At 39.5% G+C, this 23,203-nt stretch overlaps 1 long non-coding RNA gene across 1 annotated transcript in view; it reads right to left on the bottom strand.

The window, feature by feature from the left end:
• The window catches only part of LOC139696227 (uncharacterized), a 146,153-nt gene that overhangs the window by 22,095 nt on the left and 100,855 nt on the right, over positions 1-23,203 (bottom strand). Inside the window, exon 2 of the long non-coding RNA XR_011702600.1 lies at positions 22,415-22,469. This is a non-coding gene — a long non-coding RNA (uncharacterized lncRNA). The remainder of the gene's footprint in view (positions 1-22,414; positions 22,470-23,203) is intronic.

The following is a 23,203-nucleotide window of genomic DNA, read 5'->3' as shown; positions in this document are numbered from 1 at the left end:
CGGGCTATCAATCATATCATTCCTTCGCAGCAGCTCTGCCAGCTATCCTGCAAACTGCCAATCTTTGCATTTCTCCTCCTCCTGCATCCTCAAGGCTGACGTCCTCCGTCACCTGCTTCCCGAAATTCATCACTGGACCACCTCCGTATTCCTCACCTCTTCGGTTCCTTTAATCATGGTCTCCTGCCAACTATTGCGTCCCAGAACGTGTCACATCTTCCGTTTCCCCCATGAGCCTCTCTCACTTAAACCACTTCCAAAAACTTCTTTATTCACTACTCAGGTTACCCTTTTTATTTTCAGAATGCGACCGTAGAACCACGCCTCCATTAATTCCAATCTTCTTTTATCAGCTGCTCCGCTTCATCGCCCATGCCTCATACACGTAGAAAAGTGAACTCAGTGTATAAGTTTCTGTAGACCTCTTCCGCATGCGTTCACTATTAATATTTGTTCATGGTACATCAAGATGCCCACGGCGTGATTGTCTGATTGACCTGCTAGGATAACCCCCAAAACTTTCCCCAGTGGCGTACGATTCAAGATTCCTTAAAAAGAAAAACGGGAGGACGCGACCGGTCCCATGTATATTCCGCCAGACACAAATAACGTACCCGTGACACGATTGTGCAGTCAGATCTGGCGCTAGAAAGTCTCGAAAACCGATACCAGACTTAATGTGGTCTTCCGTGGGCTATTACCGTCTTAGATTCTCAGGAAACCATTTTTATGGCTGCCATCAGATCTCAATTAGGAAGAAAAAGAAAGCATCTATAAAAAAATACTTCCCCTCCACTTGAAATAGAACACGCGATTTGGAAGAATACCGAACGGAAAAAATGATTCGAATGTAAGACATACAACGTTTGAATTTGAATGGGTGACGTAATTGTCAAAGTAATTTAATGCTCATAGACATCTAATTATTATATTTTGTATCATAAACGCTCGCCATGCGAAAAATATCGAAATTCAGTTTAGCCTACGATGTATCGAACACATTTTAAATTAAACAGAAATACAATTCTCACAAATTCAAGGCTTATCGAAAAATGTTTTTTTCGACTAAGATATACAATTTTGGATTTGGGGAGTTGGAATGACTCCATAATGAAGATACAATTTACAGAATTTTTTTCCACAATATAATACTTTGAATATTTTAAACTATTTGAGACGTTCGCTGGATTTAATTTAGACGGAACACCCCTTCCCCCGGTGCGCGACCAGATTGAACTCCCCGAATTCGTGCTAAACAAACAATTGATTCAAATATCAGCCAGAACAGTATAGAACAGAGTACGGTGCATCCATTGATAACGTTTTTCTTCATCCCTCGCATTTGTCTCATGATCCCTCATTATCTTCTCAAGTCACGCTTTGACATACATTTTTGACCCATTCTTCATCACAACGCTACTTTTGCCCAACTGCAAAATTTCTTACGTGGGAGTAAATTTCGTTAACTGCACCATCTACTAATTCCTCAACGTAATGAATTGCGAACGTCACTAATTTACTGGGGATCTCTCCTTCAAAATGTGAACGCTTATGCGAGACTTCACGTTATAAATCTCTTCCTTCATTGCACAACTGGTTAGATTTTCCCGAACATCTCCCCCTATTCGGGTGTAACGCAAACTGTCCGAGTTGGATGGTGCAAATAGTCACATTCCACGCCCTTTTGTGTCGAGCCATTATCTACCGAAATTTGAACCTTCAAGTGTCCAGCATCCGGCGGCGAATAAATCCCGCCCGTCCGCTCAACGGTGAAAGCGTGCGGGACTCAGAGGAAATATATGCCCAGAACATTCCCCGGCGACAGTCACGTAGAAACGATGCATGCTCCCCCCCTTCAAGTTTCCGAACCAACATAAGTTTCATCGTGGAATATCACCGCGAGATGGCTAAACAACGATGGTTCGAACCCAAATGCCAAAGGATGAACTCGGGAGAAAAGGCCGGGGCGGATCGTGAACAGTGAAAGTTAGGAGGAGAACCTCAAAGGTCGTCCAGGAGAAATGGCTCATGCTTGCGCACGAGGCACTGGAAATGTCGAGCAGACCGTACACTTATCATCCACGTGAACGTGTACGCATTCTGTTAAGTCACGCCTCGGGAGCCGCTAATGTATGAACTGCATACACACTATTCTTTCATCTTCCGGTAGGGCACGATCTTTGCCCTTGCGATCCACCGCTGCTATGAGAAAGTTTTGACCTCCACTGCTGCATTGTTGAAAGAAATCCCGTCGGAAAAAAGTGTGACAATGCTATTAAATGCTTGGGAAAATGGAACGCACATAATGGCGCGGAATATGAATTTAAATGATCACTTGGCATACGAATAAATGACAAAACTTTCAACTCTATGGGAGGACGTTAAAAGCGTTTTACTTCGTAAGAGCATCTGAATGCAGACCAACAATGCAGGGAGAAATCAGTGTAGAACAAAACCAGCAGCAATAGTTATTCAAGGAACCCATATATAGCACAGACCCAATTCGAGAACAGGAATATAAATATTAATGGATTTGAAGGTGGATAGGAGGAAGCAAACTACATGTGAGATTCTCTCCACAGAGTATCCATATAAAAATTCAAACGCCAATAAAAAAATCCACTACCCCCGGGGGATTATACCTGTAACTGGACCCCAAGGCGAGGAATAATCTATATTGACAATTCAAAAAAGGGTCAAACAATTACGGGTGCATACCATGCATTGTTGTACGACCGTTTGAAAACCGAAATGCCATAAAAAAAGCTACCATTGGACCTCAAAATATTCCTTTTCCTACACGATAATGAACTGGCTCACTCTCTGCAGTTGTGACTTCAAAATTAGAGTTGCGATTCCAATTCATTCCCCATTCCTCCTATTCTCCAGATTTGGCTCCCTTGGACTACTACTGTGCTCTAATATCATGGCTGGTGAAAAGTTAATTTTATTCAAACGAGGAGGTAATTACAGAAAAAATACCGATTCTACAGAATAAGAACGATTCAATATTTGGAAGGGATCAGCAAACTGGAGCATCTTTGGACGTAATTCATAAGTCTGCAAGGAGATAATGCTGAAAAATAAAATTTTTTATCCCGAAAAATTAAGTAGTTTTCATTTTTGCAAGAACTTTTCCAGCGATCCTCGAACTAGTTAACCAAAGCCCCGAACCAGTTCAAAAATATTTCTCAGGTGAGGATATTTATTGACGCTTAACGACTCTCTTTTATACTTTCATGTCGAATTATTAGAAATGCCATATTTTGCGTTACTGAAAGTAGAAAAGCATCAGAGACAAACAATTTTATCAGCAAGAGCAACTTTAATTAAATGTTAATTTAATGTTGGACTACTATCCTCAGCCAAACGTTGACATTTTATTCACATTGATTGACGCGTGAATTTAAGTCAAATTATTCGTAACTAAATTCGATTGAATAGTCTAGCACAATAGGGTCGCCCCTAATCGCTAGTGAACAACTTCAAAAGGAATAGGTTATTCAGCTTTAGGAATGGAAATGCGAGATGGAATTTACTAATAAATGATGGTTAACTAGAAAAAAGCTTATTTGTTAAATATAATGATTAAATACAGTAAATAACGAAAATAAATCACATGTGAGTATAATACAGCTAACAGCTAAAAAACACGAGTAAATACTTCTCCGATGATATCCTGCAGGCATTTAGTTGCAACATAATGCTAGCCCACATATAGATACGGTCAACCTCACACTAACACCTTGAAAGTAATTTCCAGCTCGGAATATTCGTAATTATGAAGCCAATGTTTGATTCTGGACCTAAGTCAAGCTGGACCAGTTAAACAAAAGAGTCGAGCGCAGCTCATATAGTCCCACGGAAAAATTGTTGGGTATTGCATAACTTCCCGTCGAATTTTCATTGCCCTAAGAGCAGTTACGACCGAATGAAGGTCAAAACAGGAGAGCCATTTAGAATCAAGCAATCATTCCAATTGGTGAAATTTAAGTAATCAAATAATGACGTAAATCACCCCATAAATTACCAGCGCTATCGCTTGAGCTTAATTGACTCCGAATACACGGAAAACTTGCAGGGAAAAAAAACCTTTGAAAACATTCATCCATTCAATTGAAAGCCTTCACTCCAAAAGGGAGATCGATGCGGGGTTAGTAGTATCAAATTGCTAAAAATGTGAGCGATACATATTCGGTTTTAAATTATTTTTCGAAACATTTCAGGATCATCTAAAATTGTATTGGTCGTAAAAAAGAAAAAAAAACAATAAGTCATTAAGATGCGCTTGCAAAATATACAAATGTAAGTTTACAATGATTGTGGTCAACGCGGCAGGAATCATTCATATGAAGCAGACTCAACGCGAAAAGTCAGCACGCTAGAAGTGAACTTCATGAAGGCTACTTTTTCCAGAAGAGGTGGCGGAGTTTATCTCCAAAACGTGTGCATTCTACTACGCTACACAATGATAAATCCCACAACTCTTTATTCTGGAAATTTCCTCCTTAGTGAGAAAAAGTATATTTTTATACCCAGAAGCCCAGTTGTTACGTCACACACACACCAATTTAGTCTCCGCATACCTCTGAATTAAACCGACATTTTTCACAACACAGTTACGACGCTGAGCAGCCTATCCACTGGAGCACATATTTCACGCTTGGCAGTAATTACGGGGGAGTATTCCGTTTCAAGTGCTTGCTTTGCATTCTACATAAACACTGTGAAAATTCTGATGCTCCGTATTTTTTGAGTGAGTATGACGGTGAACGTGATATCCTACTTAATAGAGTATTTACTCTTTCAGGACAGGTCAAAAGAAGCCTTGCTGTTTGCAGCGTAAACGTAGTAAAGAAAACATTATATAAAAACGAGTGAAGTTTTTATATAATTTTTCCACATTTCGAGAACTAACGTGTCTGTTTTTTGGTTGGTTGAAATGCATTAAGGTGAAACAGCAGACATTTACCATAAATCAGGTGTATGGCTTCTTATTTTACGATGCAACAACAAAATACACAAAAAAAATTGACCCACATGCGCCGCAGTGACTTTCATGTTGGCAAGGAGGAAGGATGATTGCAATACGTACTTTGGATGGTATGCAGATAAAAAGTATGAAGAGCTGAGAAAGGAAATAATGTCAGACAAAATGATCACCGGTTGGGTGGGATGCTTTAGAAGTCTTCAATGATGTGCAGAACTTTCCAAAGATTATATAAACCTACCTTTAACTTGAATACTACATATACCAATTGATGCACCAATGCTGATATTTGGTTCCTAAGATAGATTTGGCCAAATATAATTTCCAAATATTAAGCATTACTTTCCCAAGTAGAGAAAAAATACTTTCTCCTATGCATAAAGTAAATAAACAGAACTTATCCTTAAGAATTCGACGAGTTTGAACTGGCTATGTTATTGTTTTATCTTAGAACTACTAAATACTTATTATCCAGGAGTAATTAATGATAGAATTCCTTACTTAAAACGTTTTCTTTACGTGATATTGGTTTTTAATACACATATGAAAGAAGATCACGCATCTCTGTGTTGATATGACAACCTTATCACTACCTCCTGCACAGACTAGGCCCGAGTCTGACAGGAACTGACTGTTGTGGTATCACACACCAGAAAGTCGTTTACAAATGCTAAATATAAGTGACCTTAACACTAACTTTGAAATATTAACCATAGTTAATTGGCGTTTGGTTCAAGCGGCTAAATTATCTCTTTAGCGCTATTTTAAGGACAGAAGAATGATCATAGCCGACTCCAGATTCAAGCCTTGTGACTTTTGAATTCTTAATAGGACATGCTGGCATTATGTCCTATTAAGGCAGATGGTCGGTCCAGCTGCCTTGCGCTTTAGAAAATATGTCAAACCAAAAAAGCCTCAAACTAAGACACTGACTAGGGCGGTAAAATAATGAGGCGCTGCTGTGCCATTGAAAGGGCACACTTCTTGTGGCTAACCTTTCCCGACTCCGGCGAGATGTCCATGGAAGACACGCTTGAGCGCTTCTGCATTTTCTAGCACGAGGAAGGATGAGTGTGGGGTCTTCACCAGTTGGGACTTACACGAGCAGGAAGAGACCGGAGGCCAATCAGGGAAAAGTGGATGCTCTTACCCTATAAGGATTACGTCTGACTACATATACGAGTGCACTATTTATACTCGCTGCCCTTTCTGATAATTAGACTTTCGTCTATGATGAATAATTGGCAGAAAATCAAACGATCCGCTGCCTAACGACCAATTCGACTCCACAACGGCAAACACCAACGTTGTGAGAATCAAAATCCCAGTCATACAAAGAAGGACCGCCGCGCGAAATTTCATTGCACCAGAAATGCAACTTCAATGAAGGGCGATTCTCTCATTCAGCGGAGTTAGACACCAAAAAAGAAGAATTCCACTAAGCTACTCGGCTACTTCAATTGACCAGGAAATTATTTCAATTGAGTTTAAAAAAAATGAAAAAGGGAAATACCCATTATTATTTGGCAGTCTACCATTTAAGGTTTCTTGTCCATGGACACAGACTGAACGTCGCTACATAATTACAACATTTCTAAGCCACGACTAACAAGACACAACATGGCACCCTACATAACTATCAGCTCTCTTCAATGCCTCGTACTTTCTACCTCACTTCATTCTGTCCAACACGCCTGTACCTATAATAGGACACTGTTTCTGGCTTCGCTTGGTGGAATTTTTCCATGGCGAGGAAAGGAAGGAAAAAACACTTCAATTCCACACTTATTTTAAAATCCGCAGTCCCACATGGTAAATGTGGAATTTCCAGGGCTTTCCCCTCCTTTTCCTCACGATTCCTAAACCTATTAATCCCAGTGTATTGGGAAGTCGAAAGAGAAAGGCGAAATATACGACGTAGCACTAGATGATGCACTGAACGACAAGGAAGTAAAGAATCTGAGGCTCGCGCACGGAGCTCGTGCATTACTCTGGCTCATTGACTTCACCCCGAGTCCCACTTTCACGTCCGGGCCCGACCCACGCTCCGCGGCTGCCTGCACCTAGACACTCGAACCCACGAGTTAAGACAGCAAAACGGAGATACAAATCGGAAAGAAACCGCCGACTTCAATACCCATGCATGCGGAATAGGCAATCGAAGAGAGATATTTTCTCATTTTTTCCACAAGATTATAAGTAACAGTAATAGTCGTGATAAAGTTGAACTTTCAGCATCTCTAGCACAATTATGCAATAAAACTAAAACTCGTTGAATCATGTGAAATAAATGCTTTTCATTATTTTAAAAGTCAACTAAATGCAACATTCACGGGCGGAAAAACGTTAAATTATTAAGGAAAAGTTTTCAAAACATGCATGAAGAGCAGTAATTAACTAGGTGTACACGTGGTATATCACGCTGCAAAACCCAGAGAATGGGAGAGTGGATTGGCGCAACAGTAACAACGAATAGTTCGAGTATTTGGTCTGCGATTGGTAATCGCATTTTGACTTGTACTTTTTTTCCGCAAGTATTTCATTTTCCCACATAGGGCATACTATACAATAGCAACTCCAATCAGTTCACTAAAAATTTCCTACCCCGTTGATTCCCCATCGTAAATACATCAGTCAGGTACATTATGTAGCACTCAGGGCATCAGTACGCTGCATTTACTTACTGGCGATGGAGCCTGGCCAACGGCATACTGGTTATCGAGGAAATCCCTTCAGAATGGTTAGTAGCTAGTTTGGAATAGTGCACTCGGGTCTGGAGATTACTAAGCTTTGGATTCGTTCGTGGCAAGCCGGCGAAAATGTGCCCGAACTGTACCGTAGTACCGTAACCGTTAGCAGGGAATGCTACAGCACATTGCACGGGTACGGAAAATGCTTCTATACCCTATCTTCCGTTGCTCATAAACGTCAAGAGTCTTTTTCAAAGAATAACACTTTATTCCTCGTTATTTCCGTTATTTTTAGCATGAATAATTAGATAGAGGCTTAATCTAAAAAACTATGCAGAAATTATTCAAAGAATAGGTGTCGGACGGACGTAAAGAGCTGAGCGTTATTTTATCATTTGATCTCCAACCCTTTGAAAAAAACTTGCTTGTTGTACCCCCTGCTTCAGCGACGTTATATTGTGTGTTGAACGCAGGAATAACGATGTGAAATAATTTTAGAGTGCACCGAACTTCGCTGCTGTTCCATACAACATTTCCGGTCGGATAAAACCATGAGCCGATATGTGATAATTACTTATATTAACAAAGAACCCAAAATAATAGAGCTCAAGCAGTCATTAATATTTTTCCTGCGTAGACTTTAGCATGACGGAACACATCCTCGATGACTTTTCGTCAAATTACATTTTTTCTCAAGATTTCGCAGCAAACAACGTTTTCCCGGAATGAGGAAGAGAACGGGCAGAATGAATACAGGCAGATAAATTATTTTCGTCTTTGATGGCGGAGAGAACGAAAAGGCTTTTCCGTAAAAATTCCCTCTCTTCATTTCCGCGCGAAAAGGCACGTCGATTTCCTCGAGCGGAAAGGCGATACCGTGATCGAATGGCCCTTTCTCGATTAGGAGAGGAAGGGAGGAGGGTTGAAAGCAAGACATTTCAGAGGGAAAGGTGAAAAGTCGGGGTAAAGCCACTCACTGAGTTCGTTCGCGGCAAACTGCCATTCAATACACGTCACATTCCACCCCTCATGTCCTTGTCAAGGATTTTTTCCTATCCCCTTCGTCTTCAAAGCACTGAACCCCCTTTCCCTGCGGATCTCGCCTTAAGTATCATTCGTCACATTAAAAAAAAGAGCCAGACAAGCCTTTAATTAAGGTGGTGATTACGCTCCTTGGAGAGGGGTTCGATGGCCACAATGGCTCTAATTGAATTGGTTTAATTTATGAGGAAATTAAAGCCTTGTTCCTCGAATCGTGAGGGAATCATTTCCAGCAAACGATCACCGTTCACATGGAAGAAAGTGGAAAAAAAGGATTTGGTAATTACTAGATTAAAAAAAAGAACTACTGTCCCCTCTGCGTGACATCGGAATGGTTATTAAATATAACCAGGGATGGATGGCTGAAAGGCCTATGACATGGCTCAAGGCCGACACTCTTTAAGAGTATAAAAGAACGGGAAAAAATTAAATGACCATGATTATTGGCAATCAACAACAAGATCAATATCCCCGAACTTACTCTTATATGATGGAGCTACTTATCGATAACGCGCTTTATGATAGACCCTCTGTCAAATTTTATTACAGTTATCCATTCCTCCATATTCACTTATGCAACCGAAGCAATCAATATTCCTTGACGTGATGAGTCCCGACTTCAGATTCGTATCTGGTGTTCCAGCCATTTAAATTCCATCCAACGAGCAATAATTTTGAATGTATATCAAAATAAATTAATTAAAATTAAGCAATACAACATGAAAACTATAATTCCCATTCTAAGACTACCAAAAGATCACCAATTGCATGGAGGGGGTAAACTGATCACTGCATTGGCAAAATATATAATAATGAAAGCCGAGAGACAAGCTAGACGTTTTCCGAATGATTAAGTTTTTATTACTGCTCGTTTCGGTGCATTACACCGTTTTCAAGTACTCCTGGCAACCATTTTTAAGTCAGTCTTTATTTGAAAGTAATTTAATGAAAGCATAGAAAATAATAATATTAAACATGTCGTTAAATAGAAAAATGGAAGCGGATTCTTGCCACCTAGTCAAGAAGATGAAGTGCGTTCCTACGGTCCGGAGGAAATTAGGGTCACACACATTAAAATCGTAAACATTTGGAAAAACAAAAGTGCTGGGAGTAACAATATTTGTTCCAAAAGCTAACATAGTGTGGTGATTCCGTCACCAAGTTTGATGGCTTTGAAATTGTGCTCTTTTTTGATTCTCGTTTGCTATTTTTTATCAAATATAAAAAAACTACTGAGTTCCTTTTAGTTGACGCATATTTCAATATTTTTTGTTTTTAGTTACTTTACTGATTTTGTTTCTATTTTGTGTCCGTCATTATTTCGCAAAACGTGAAATAATGTACGGATTTCTAAACCTGCTCTTTGAGGAAATAAGATAGAAATTGTTTTGGAGGTATTTCAGACGAAGAAAAGAAGAACATATTGAGAAATTGGCGTATGAAGAGCATGGAAAGCGATGAAGCAAAAACATGCGGCAAGGAAAGAGAGAAAACTGCTCGGCGAAATTCGAAGGGGTCAGAAAAAATGGATTGGAAAAATGTTATTTTTACAAATACAGTCGAAAGTAAATAAAGGCTTCGGGGAAGAAATTGAAGACGCGCGAGTGAAATTATCCTTTCGAGAAAGATTCTTAAATTAGAACTAAGGGGAAGGTTCCATCAATAACCTAAGAAGAATTCCTGATTTCCCAGTAAGCTACTGCGCTTGGGTACCCTAAGGGCTTACGCCCATTAACGGTGTTCCTGGAACAACGCGCCATCGAAACACCGCATTGTTACGAAGGTCTGTTTCTTCAAAGTATACGTATTCCCTTATGTAGGTCCACAAAAGCTACACAAATATCAACCTATGTGGAGGTATACTCATGAGAAACAAGTTTTAAAAAGCGTTAGACGACGGAAACAAGAACCAGGGTAATCTAGGATTTAGTGGGCTTTCTACCAAATTGCTTTCACTTTTCGAAAATACATGATTATAATACACTGTCTTTCGCCGGCATATTACTATTATCCAAGTCAAATTTATAAAAGGGAAGAAAAAAATTCTTATGTATGGTCTAAGGAGGGGATGGCAATCAGACTTCATACGTGCTCAAACGCCACACGCGAAGTGACGATCGATCGCGCGTACCTTGTCGGAAGACGCGGAAAATTTCAATATAGAATGTTATTTTGTTGATGATTTTTATCTTTACAGAATAATGAGCGATCTATGTTTGCCTAAACAGAGAATTCAGAAGTTTTTACCTCAGGGCATGGAAATTCAGAGCAAAAGCCGTCACACAAATCCCCAGAGTGGCCCAATGAGCCCGGGATGTCCTTAGGCTCCCTGGGAGCACAGAAACGAGCCACCGCACAAACCCTCGCCTTAATACCAGCGGCGGACGCGAGCAAGGCTCTGAAGATAGCCGGAAAACAAGTTACGACCCGCGGGGCCACTAAATGAACCGCCCGAAAAAAATACTTTTCCACACCCCTCAAGGTGTAAACGCCAACATTACATTAGGCCAGCTGGGCAAGGTGAATGAACTTATGCCACCCACGCCATAGAGATCACTTATCCCCGGGGAATGTGATGGTCTACGTACGAGTGTGGGGAAAAATAAGGGAAATGTATCATTGGCGGAGAAACAGTTTCAGAAACAGTAGGTTGTTTTCTAGGAGAGAAAGGGAATTTTCATATTCTTAACATAAAAAGACGGGCTCGAAATGTAAATTTTTGAGAGAAAATCGGATGGAATGGGGGCTGGAAAGTGATGTGCGGACGTGATTTAGAGGCGGGAGGTGGTGAGTGAACATGGTAAGTGATAATCTTTTGGAGCAGGGAGAAAAGTGACGGTCGAAGTGTCTCGAGGGCACGTTTTGGCCCTGGTTGATTTGATGGTGTCTCGTTTATGGGTAGACAAGCACTGGCAGGTTGGAGGCTTTGGAAACATTAAGAGCAGCACCGAGTGAAAAGATTCAATCAATCTCATTATATTTACAAACGGCTCTTTGCCTTCGCATATTTCAGTTTGAGTACTCAGGTCAGCACGGGAGATATTGGAAATGGTTTGGAAAGCTTAGGAAGAATGGGTGTCATTCATTGGAAGGATGCGGGAAGAGCTTTCCCAATTGAAATTTAAGTTTTCCCAAGTACAAATCCGAGTTTGCGATGGGTGGAATCAAGTTTTTTCAACTGTTTGCGTAGAGAGAAGTCAGAATAAGACGAGGCGAGTACAAATTGGAGGACTTTTAGTCATATATGAAGGTGGACATGGAATGTTCATCATGCCAAGCCAAGAGAATATGTTATCATCAAATAAGAAGTTGGGAGGTTCGAACAGCGAAGGAAGTGTACTCCATGTGGTTTGTAAAGATATATGCATATGAGGGCGTATCCTAAAACTGACGACTGCTTAATAAGCATGACCCATTCACCGTGGTACCTTTGGTGCGAAAAGAAATTGCGAGGAGAAAGCATTTAGGTTGAGTACAAAATAGAAACTTTAGTTTTCCAAAGATTATTATCTTTTAACATTCTTTGGTTCTGATATTCTTGACCAATTCAACCAGAAAGAATCTAAGGGGCCGGAATGGCACTCTTTGCTTTGCATTCGGGTTCGTGTTTGTAGATGTAGTAGTCAACCTCAGGGTGATTACACGGCATCGTATTCAAGGAGTTCATGCGCTAAGAACGAGTACCTTTCGTATTTTCCGGCAAAAAATTCTACAGATTAAACATGTGTCAATAACTTGGAGCAAAAGAAAATTTAATGTAGAATATTAAGAAAATTTTCCATCTCAACACTTAATTAGTCAAATGTCCGTCCCTTTTATTGTGACGCCATTTATTGGCTTAGTTCAACTCAAAAAGCTGAAATAATTTCTAATTAGTACTCAAATGATTATATATACATTTTAAATTTCCATCCCAGATCTATCATGCAAATGAAAAAATACATAGTATAAAATTGTGTCAAAGGATACAACGAAAAACTATACTCTCTACAGGATAAGTGAGAGAAAAACGCTTTATAGATTTCTTCATGACGAAATCCATTTCAAGAAAATCACCCACAAGAAGAGATATGTGAATAATTTTCGAAAATTACTACTGTAAGAGAATTATGGCGAGCAGAAAACTAATATACTTACCGTAATTTTGAGACAGATTTAACGGTAAGGCGAAGGACCAGAGAATCGGCAGAATGGGGCTACCTTTTATTCAGATAATTCATGCGCGGCAGCGCGGCGAATATGATTACCCCAGTGGCCAAAAGATGACTTGTGTTGGCACGAGCACGATTGACTTTCACTCCAAATGAGTCTCCGTAGCGAGCGGGCTCGCCGCCATAGCCGGCTCACCTGGGAGTCATGGCCTTATTACACCCACGGGCCTTCAGCGGCAGTCACGCGATCGAGTCTTCTCCGGGCGTCCGCTTCAGAGAGGGCGAGAGTTATATTTTGCTATAAATGCAACTGGTTGGACTTGACAGGTCTCCAACACTGCAGCCTGGCCAGTCACTAGGATCATGAATCATTATGAGCGAAGCTATGATCATCTGTAAGCAAATATGTGACCGAGACCTTTGTTTAAGATAGATGTAACCGTGACTGAATATCTCGGATGCATTTGCCTTGTCCTTTGCATTTCTATTTGAATATATTAAAAACCGTTTTACGGAAGTTACGTTCAGAAAAATACACATATCTTAGGCCGAAAGGCCTTAGCGCACTTATACCCGAACACGCTTTCAGATGAGCCACAGGTACCTCTTTAAGTACCTCCCCCTCTTGGCATTTTTTTTCTTTGAATATCGCGAAGAATAAAAGATCACACCTTTTTCCACATTAATCTTAGTAAGATAAAATATGAGCGCCATAAAACAGAGTCTGCAAATTAACTTTCTCTAGCGCAGTGAAAAACATAAAATGCTGAACACTGAGGTGACATAAAACGGAGAGTACAGCCAAATAGCAATTCAAAACTTTATTTCAAAAGGTTAGCAGTAGCGTTACCAACAAATAGAAAAGACTATCGGCATCAGAGAAAGAACTTTTTCATTCAATATTGCACAAAACATAATTAGTAAAGTCAAACAACGGATTTGTAACTCATTACCATTTCTTGCGAACCGACGAATTAAAATCCTTCACAGTGAGCCATAGGAAACGAAGAATTGCATAAATAAATCATAATCCACACGCGGTATAACATTAAAACAAGTACAGCACTTCAGAAAAAGAATTATTTGATCTACATGCAAACTTGACGGTCGAATGTCATGACGTAAGCGCCACAGCGACTTATTTCAAATTCAAGCTCAGCGCTGCTGTGGCCGCCAATTTATTTTTTTTTGATTTGGCGAAGCCAACTGCCTGCATGCCTTTCGCAAAACAAACGTACCTAATGCCTTTCCCGACTTCAACAGCCGAAACGTGTTTCCGTCGTATCCAGTCGTGATTTCGCTCGGGGAACGGGAGCGAGTTAATGAATTACACATGCAAAGCTCTGACCTGATCCTCCTCCTTCCGAATGGTTAAACTTGAATGCAAAAAAATAACCTTCCGAGCTGCGAAATACCCATCGACAGATTGCGAAAGAATGAGGAAATTAAGCGACGTGACACTGATACTCGTGCCAGTCTTTCCCTGTAAATGTTTAACGACGACGACAAGCGATTTAACCTCAATCAGAGGAGGAATACTCCCGGTGAAGTACAACTTACACCGTAGTTTCTCCTTCCTCTTTCTATCGAAGAGACCACATTAGACATTAGAGGGAACGGTGGAAAAGATATTCAATAACGTCCAACGCCGGATGGTCACGGCTCTACGGACTCCTTTACAAATACAACTTATTTTCACTTAAAGTAACGAGCAAAACATAATTGAAAATGGTAATGCCATATTATTAACCAAACACCAGATAATCATAAAGCGCAGGAAATGCTACAATTATCGCGTGTGCTCGAGCGAGCCGAAGATGACCAATTGAATTGTCAGCAAAATGAAATAGGCATATTTTCTACACTAAAAAAATCTACTTTTTTTCGTTTACAACCCTACTGACAGTGTGCCTTCAAGAATGTTGGTCGGTTTTTCTATTTAAAAGTTTGTTTTTAAATTGCTTTCTTGTTTCAGTTGCATCAATATCTATACACTACACTCGGGTTGATTAAATACGAGTGTAAAAATATTAACAAATTTCAAGAAGTATTTGCGCCTCTGAGTAAAATATATGAATGAAAAGCAGAAAGTCTCTTGCCGTGAGAAAAGAACACTGGTGAAAAATTGCGAAACTTGTTAAAGAAATGCTAATTGCAACCCACGGAATTCAGAATGGAAACTAATTTAAGGTCTCAGAAAATCTGATGGTTTGCATTTAAATTTGTTTGCTATACTTGAAATACCTTTTTTAGCATTTTAATACATTAAAACCATAACACCTTATGTAAAAGCTTCATGTCAATTTATTCATTCGGTTTGTGTTTGAGGACCTGAAACATTAATATGATTTTTCATATACAAACACAGCATGAAGAATTTCCGATAACACAAACTGCCGTGTACTTTATGACGTTTTACATTTTTCTTTATTTTTTAATCGTGATGCAAAAATAACGCTGGGATATTATACAATGTGAAATATTAACATGTACAACTCCTGTATATAACTAATTTATTTATTTTCATTGTAATTCACTTAAATTAAACGCGGAGTTACATTTTGTCTTTAATACGCACAATGGAAAACGACAAAAATCCATAGTGTTAATAGAGAGTGCAGCAAGCTTTGAGGGATTTGTAAGGGTTGGGTGAAATCTAAGCCAAACGACGCCCAGATCGAAGTGATACTCTTAATTTCTCCTCCTAATTGGAAGAGGAAAAATACTCCTCGTATACCTCCATAATAAGCTACTCTCTGATTATATTCGCATTTTAGCGAAGTATGAGATCGCGGAGAATATTAACCTTCGCCAAATTAGCCCAATAGGTAATAATTATAATCAAAGACAACGTTTGGGAATGTACCGAGCGTAGTATATTAACTTTGATAGTAAAAATAGGAATAACGAAAGTTAAAACCGTGAAAAAGAAGACATTCCAGTGCTAAATGGAATGATATAGATGAAAATAAATCAAATAAAAAATTAATAACAGGTAATATGAGGAAATAGTAAATACACACTATTATTTCTTTTAGCTTGGAATTATTTGCCCATTTCTAGCTCAAACCGCAAGAAAAAAATATTGCATCGGAGCTTATTTTGGCCAATATGCAACCGCTTGTCGAGCGCGCTGCTGAACGAAAGAGAGACAGGAAGGATACCACAACAGTCAAGTGGTTTCGACTCCCAGCTGACCGCGCGCTGATTTGAATTAGTTGTTCTCAACGTCCGGAGGTGAAAGCAACCGAGAACATGAAGGGGAAGTAAGCGGGATATTGTATGAGGCGAACGCTATTGTTGGGCCATTCCGGCTTCATTTTACATGCGATGGGAACTGGTGCGTTCAACTTCGGTCAGCGCAAATTCATTAAAGCGAAGGCTAACGAGGTAACGATGGATCGCGTGATGCCGCCGACTCATGCTGTTTGCCATGCAGTGCCGCCCCCAACAACAGAGAAATGGAACAGATTGTTGCACGAAACACAATGCGGATCATTATAATGGGAGAACTTGACTGCTAGGCACCTCCGCTCTCTTGAGACGAGCACACAAAAGGTGAGGAAACAACTGTTGCAGGGTAGTCCCTTTTCAGGAGTGCCTGACACCGAAACATGGTGGACGCATAGGGTCACAAGGCTGACAGAGGGGAGTGAACCACATGGAGAGTTTGACTAATGATGTGTATTTTTAATTCATACCGCAGAGCCGATCTAAGAAACCGTCACGATAAAATCACTCAGCTGCTGATTTGATAGAAGTTGAATTCTCCATTCTCTAAGGTCAAAGACCTTAACAAGATCATATCAATTACATTAAACATGTGTTAGTTTTCAGACAGACATTTTAAAGGACCAGACATGGTTTCGTCACTCGAGTTACATTTTCAAGGTTATTTTTTCACATGTTCTCAGCGTCGTATGCATAACAAACCAGAAGAGAAGAGACCTTGTAGCACCGATGTGAGTGATGGGTATGAATTTCCACCCCATTCCCCTCAGTATTTGAGGGTATTTTCTTACCTTTCTCCTCTCTCTAGAACGCAACCCACTTGCTGACCTAATTACTCCGTATTGCGCCAATCCCCCCCCTCCACCCACTGCCTCTTCCCAAATTCCAAGTACAAACCCATCAATCACTAAATACCCTCCCTCTCCACCCCACCTCTTCTGCTTAGGTTTAATATACTATACACGGGCCAGAGAAAACGTGTACATTTTTTTAAAATGACATATCTTGTCGAAACCACTGGCGGGTTTAAAAACAAATATCAGTTTACCAACAAGTATTTTAATTTCATAAACACGGATACTACAGGTAACACCGAGCAGATAACTCTTCACAAACTCTCATAGCATTAATGATTTAAAATTTAAAAGCTAACGCTACTAGTGATACCATAATTTTGAACTAAAAACTCGGTATTAAGAAAAAAATCCGTATCTAAGGCACAGACTTGTGTAATAAAGACTATTATTGGGCTCATTAATATCATGCAAGCGTAAACTAATTAATTCAGTTTAATTAGCAAAAAGACAATGAAGTTAAAAACAGCTTAAAGTAATCAGTTTTAAACTAACATTAACAAATCCCGAATCTATTGCAAAACGGTCCATTTATTTCAAATACGAGCAGAACGATTTACGAATTCATTAAAAAATCCTTACAAACGCATCGAATGGTAAAAAAAAAGCATTTTCAATTGATTGTACCGAGTAATATCGAATCATGTATTTGTAGTATTTAGATGATAAATACTTCACAAGGCACAAAACAAAAAATAAATGCATTCTTACCGCTCTGGATGATATTAATGCTCTTAACAAGGACCCATACGGACAGCCATGAAAATTTTGAAGAGGTTGGAGAAATTTACAGCTTAATTAATAGTGCACACTTTTAATAACTGCATCAACGAAAGAAGGACAAATCTGGATGTTAAAATACAAAGAATGGATCACATAAATAATAAGATGTCGTGAGAACATTCGAACAGCTGGAACAAAGGAGACGGACAGAGGGACAATATCGGTTGCTAACAACAGCTAGGTCATGAACTCGAGCAGGCCAGGGACGATGAATTCATTCCGATAAAATTTAATACGACCGAGGAGGTCAGCGTATTCTGGATTTAACCGGCTCATTGAGATCGCATGTATTAATCTTCACATTCGAGCTGGCAACAGCCAAGCGACTACATTAAGCCTCATAGAACTACCTAGGTAGGCTTCAAATCGAACGCTGCCGGACCACATATGACAATCAATATCAAAAGATGACCAAATTTGACCAATTCATGCTCACCCCCTGCGAGATCAATTAGAAACACTAACATTTGAGCGAGAGGAAATCCCTTAAACACCGGTTAGCAAGTGTGACCATCCCGAAAATACTCATACTTACTCTCGAGCTGCAGGTCTTCTATGTTACGTTAATAAATCAACGAATTACATTAATGACACCCACAGCCAGCAAGACTTTGCGCAACTATCTTTTAGAGTAAGGAACCGAAATTAAGAGTAAACTAAACAGTCTGCACATTTATTAAACTAAGGAAAGCTCGACATAAAAGCTTCTGTGATCCTTCTATAAGATTCTGAAGGACGGCGATATGGGACTCGATATTTGGCCATTAAAGCTCCTTGCCCGCTACAGATAGAGGAGTATACGCTGAGTTTTTCCACAGCACAATTGAACAAGCGATTAATTTGGGATTGCGAGTGTGGTACGGAATACTCGTACTTGCCACTTTGTGACGCTCATTTAATCATACACTGACACCCTAACACGACTTATAGTAGCAAAATTAAGTTCTTAATTACGTTTACACGTATATTATGCACATCACGAACCGGGCAGAGATCATTCCGTCAAGACGAATCGTGATTACCGAGCGGGGCTGGCGTTCGGTTTTGCGGGGGGATTTGTACAACGGCTTTGGGCGAGCTTCGTCGCCGATTAAAACTCCCTCCCGAGCTTAAACTCGAGCTTCGGTCCCGATTAGTAAATCCATCACTTATTTTTCCTGCCGTGCCTGAATAACATGTAAATTATTTTGCCGCCATACTTCTTTTAATTTAAACAGTTCGATCTGTTTCGATGAAAATGATTGTTGACAATGCATTTGCCACTACCTTTCACTCTAATTCGAAAGTCCTCTTAAATAACTAAAATTGATATGTGAACACTATTTGGTGGTAAGAGATTAAATGAAATGGGATATTAGAGGTATATTGACCACATCACTAATGGACTTAAAACACACGAAGCTGGACACTGAAAATGCTAGACTACTACGAGCAACAAATCAAAACTAAGCACATATTACCTATATTTTACTTCGTTGCCTATACAAAATCTCCATTTCTCGTGACAAAGTGAATATTGCAATTTCCAAGGGAAAAGAATGCTTATATTTTCTTAAAAACCTCTTATCCCATTAATTTGGCGACGTCTCATACATTCCCGATTTTTACCGCTTTAAAATTTAGTTCCCGATATGAATAGAATAGTAACGTCAGAACAACGATCCCTTTCCTGGGTGCATTCATACTTACGAACCACGCACAAACAGGCAATCAGGATTTTCTGAGCTACATGGAAGAGATAGGCAAGATCGACTACGTTCAAAGAAGGATATGCCAAACTACCATTCTAATCCATCTCGTCGGTGGCGAATTACCACCATGATGAAATGATTCAATTACGAAAGACGAACATGTAAACAGATGTCGAGCCTTGATAAAAAAATATCAACATGACGTCATGGAGCGCTTGGATTCACGACATTTGGTACAGAGAAAAAAAGAGCCAGAAGAAGTAATTAAACTGAGACTGAGAAAGGCAAGAGCTGAGATACGACACGGGATGCAAGCACGAAGCTTAAATCCAATTACGAATACCACTCCGGGCCACATTTCACAGCTTTTATTACGCCATTCCATAGAGTTCTATGAGAAAAGATAAAATCTTGAGTGTGAGAGGACGCAAAGCAAACTTCTTAGGGTGCATGCATGCTATGAATGAATTCTATATTCAATATTGGAAATTGCAAGAGAAGCAGCGCGGAAGTAAAAAAAATTTACAGATATTTCGCGATAAGTATAAATAGTATTGACCAATCTGAACGCAATTACCAATCGCACTGCGAGTAGCATTCTCCATGTCTTCTGCCGGCAGATAATAAGAGCTTACAGAGCCCGCTGTAAGTTGACAACAAAAAAAAATATATATATATATATATAATATATGTGTGTATATATATGCATATATATGTATATATAATGTATGTATATATATATCTACATATAATGTATATCAAGTTAACATTAGCGAACAAAAACCAAAAACACAGAAACACAAAAAAATTGCAGATCAAGGGTTGTGCCGTGGGCAGCAGGTTCAGCCCTTCCCATGCAAAACCTCTTTCTTGGTCTCGCAGAGAAAATATTCCTGATAAAACAACCCCTGAAACCTCTATTGTGGCTCAGATAAATCGATGATATTTTCCTTCTCGGGCCACATGGTACTGATTCCCTGAAAACACTCATTGTCGACCTCAATGCTTCGGCCTCTGTCTCCTTCAATTCTACCGTTCCCTCCTCCCAAATCACCTTCCTAGATGTAAACGTATCATTAAAATACAAAATATTCCATACTTCTGTACACACAAAACCGACCAACAAACAACAATACTTACATTATAATAGTTGCCACCCCTATAACACCAAACGCTCCATTCCTTATTCCTTTTCCATAAGAGGGCACAGAATCTGCAATAACCCCGACTCCCTTGATAAATTCCTCATTCCAAATCTACACCACTCCCTCCTCCAACGAGGTCATCTTGAATCCCTCCTAAACAAAAGAATCCGAAGACATGCTTACACTACTAAACCTTCCTCCACCGCAGAAATTCACCCTCTTTCAATTTGTACCACATACTTCCCTGGCCAAGAGTCTCTGAGATCAATCCTAAATGATCTCTACCCTATCCTTAAAAACCATAATTCTCCCACCAACTTTTTTCCCAAATCCCCCTCAGTTACTTTTAAACACCCCGCCAAATTATCAGATCTCCTCAAATCAACCAATCCACTCCTTAAATCCCCGCCCCGCCCTAAAGTCACCCCCATGCCCTGCAATAAACCTAGATGCACAACGTCCTATTTTTAAAACCCTAACCCCATTCCTCTCCCACCCGCTTTTTAACTCTCTCCCACCAATTCCCTACCCCTCATGTACTTCCAGTATTATAATTTAGCTTCTCAAGTGCCAACTATGCTCTGCCTTTTATATTGGACAGTGCACCACACCAATTAGAATCTGAACCACCGGGTCTCATGCAAGAATTCTTCCCTGATTGGGATGCTCCCAATCCCGAAACACGCCTTCGGACACAACACACTCTTTGATACATGCTATAGTGTCTCCATTTTAGCATCCCTACCACCCTCTGACCCTCCACTCAAACTCAAAACAATAGAGCAGGCGTTTATCTGCTTGCTTGATTCATGTAATGAGCCAGGCATTAATATTAGATATTAATTACCCTAATTGTCACATATTTTCATCACCTTCCGCTCCCAAAACCTTCCATGTTATTCCCTCATTTCTAAAAATTTCCCTGCCAACTCTTCCCCTCGCAAACCTTTCCACACCTTCCCCTTCCATCGAGCGCCTCCGGCCCCTTCTGTTATAACCTCCTCTCCAGTTCTTTCCTTCTCATCCTTGAGAAGGTGGCTTGACCACCGAAAATTCCAAAACGTGTGAGTTTCTTTTCTTTTTTGCGTGTTTCTGTGTTTTTGGTTTTTGTTCGCTAGTGCTAACTTGAGAAACATTTTTTATCACATCTATGAGTGATTGCCGCATTGGATCCCGAGCAGCGTAGAGCTCGCAAGGAGGAACAAAGTTCGAAAATATTAAATATTTCCTCCTCATATGGGTTCCGCATGACATATGTGTGTGTGTATTAATATATATATATATAAATATCATTACTATAATATATATATATATATATATATATATATATCATTACTTCTATATCTTCAGAGGAATACGGATTGTTTCCGTCGAAATATCAAGAAATAACGTGTGAGTGTTCTTCTTTTTTTTTTTTGTGTTTCTATATTGTGTGTTACTGTGTATTGTACTATATATATATATATATATATATATATATATATATATATATATATATATATATATATATATATATGCACACACGTACATACATATATATGGTTTTTTAATTGGAGTGGAAAAAAGCAAAGGCTAATATTGAAGGGCGCAAGACAAGAGGTACTATACCACCATTTACTGTTCATTGTAAGCCTGGACCGGGAAAACATTTATTTGCAGATGACGGCAAAACATACGTATATTTAAGGTCATTCACTTTGAATTCTCTAAACTTCAAACTGCAAGCAACTCTTTTTCAGTTCTAGTAGCCGTGTAAGAAATTCGAAAAACCACAATAGATGTGCACCAGGCAGGAAAACAGTGACTTTAAAGAACAGAGAGTAAATGTTTGAACTTACTCATTGCGGGTGCTCTGTGTATTTCCTCAATTGGCAGTCACGTTCGGAAATCCACCTGCAAAGAGGAATGGCAAAACAAAATATAAATAAACGTGATATGTTATCTTATACATTACCATTAATAAGGCTTTAAATTCTAAATAATTAATCAGAGAAGTTTCTTGCGTTTGGCTAAAACGTGTTAAAATAGGAGTCAATCAATTGTTTGGAATAGGATCAACGTCAATTTCTTCTTTAAGCCTCCATATCGAAGGAGGTGAAAAGCCCGTAAAACCTCGCTTCATTTAATTCGCTATTGATTGTATGCCTCCCCCAAATCGTGAACTACTACTGGAACTGATTATACGCCAATCAATATGTAACTATCTAACTAACTAACTAGTGATGACCACGTCTATTTCAGGGAGATACGCAGTTGGATAGAGGAGAAGATTTCAATTCCATTTTGAGTGGCGTATAATCAGTTCCAATTAGTACTTCACGATTCGGGGGGGACATGCAGTCAATAAAAAATTAAAACAAGTACCGTTTTATAGGCAGTTTGACCAAATTCATAACTCTGATTGCGCTGCACGAGCTTAAAAAGCGCTCTAAACTTGTATGATCTACGTAAACAGCAATCTGGCTCCGGAATCGGTTTTCGGAATCAATCGATGTGAACTGAAGCGTGTTCTAACATTACAAATGTTCACTTTCTTGTCAACATCGTATTCCTTTAGTACCCTACCTTTAAATATGTCTCATCTGATGCAGAAAAGCACGCACCTAAATATTTTGAACGCAAAAGCG

The sequence above is a fragment of the Hetaerina americana genome, unplaced genomic scaffold (assembly GCF_022747635.1).
Source record: "Hetaerina americana unplaced genomic scaffold, ioHetAmer1.1.p SCAF_7, whole genome shotgun sequence".
Taxonomy (NCBI): Eukaryota; Metazoa; Arthropoda; class Insecta; order Odonata; family Calopterygidae; genus Hetaerina; species Hetaerina americana.
Note: the sequence above shows the minus strand (reverse complement) of the source record. Positions and strands in the feature narration are given on the sequence as shown.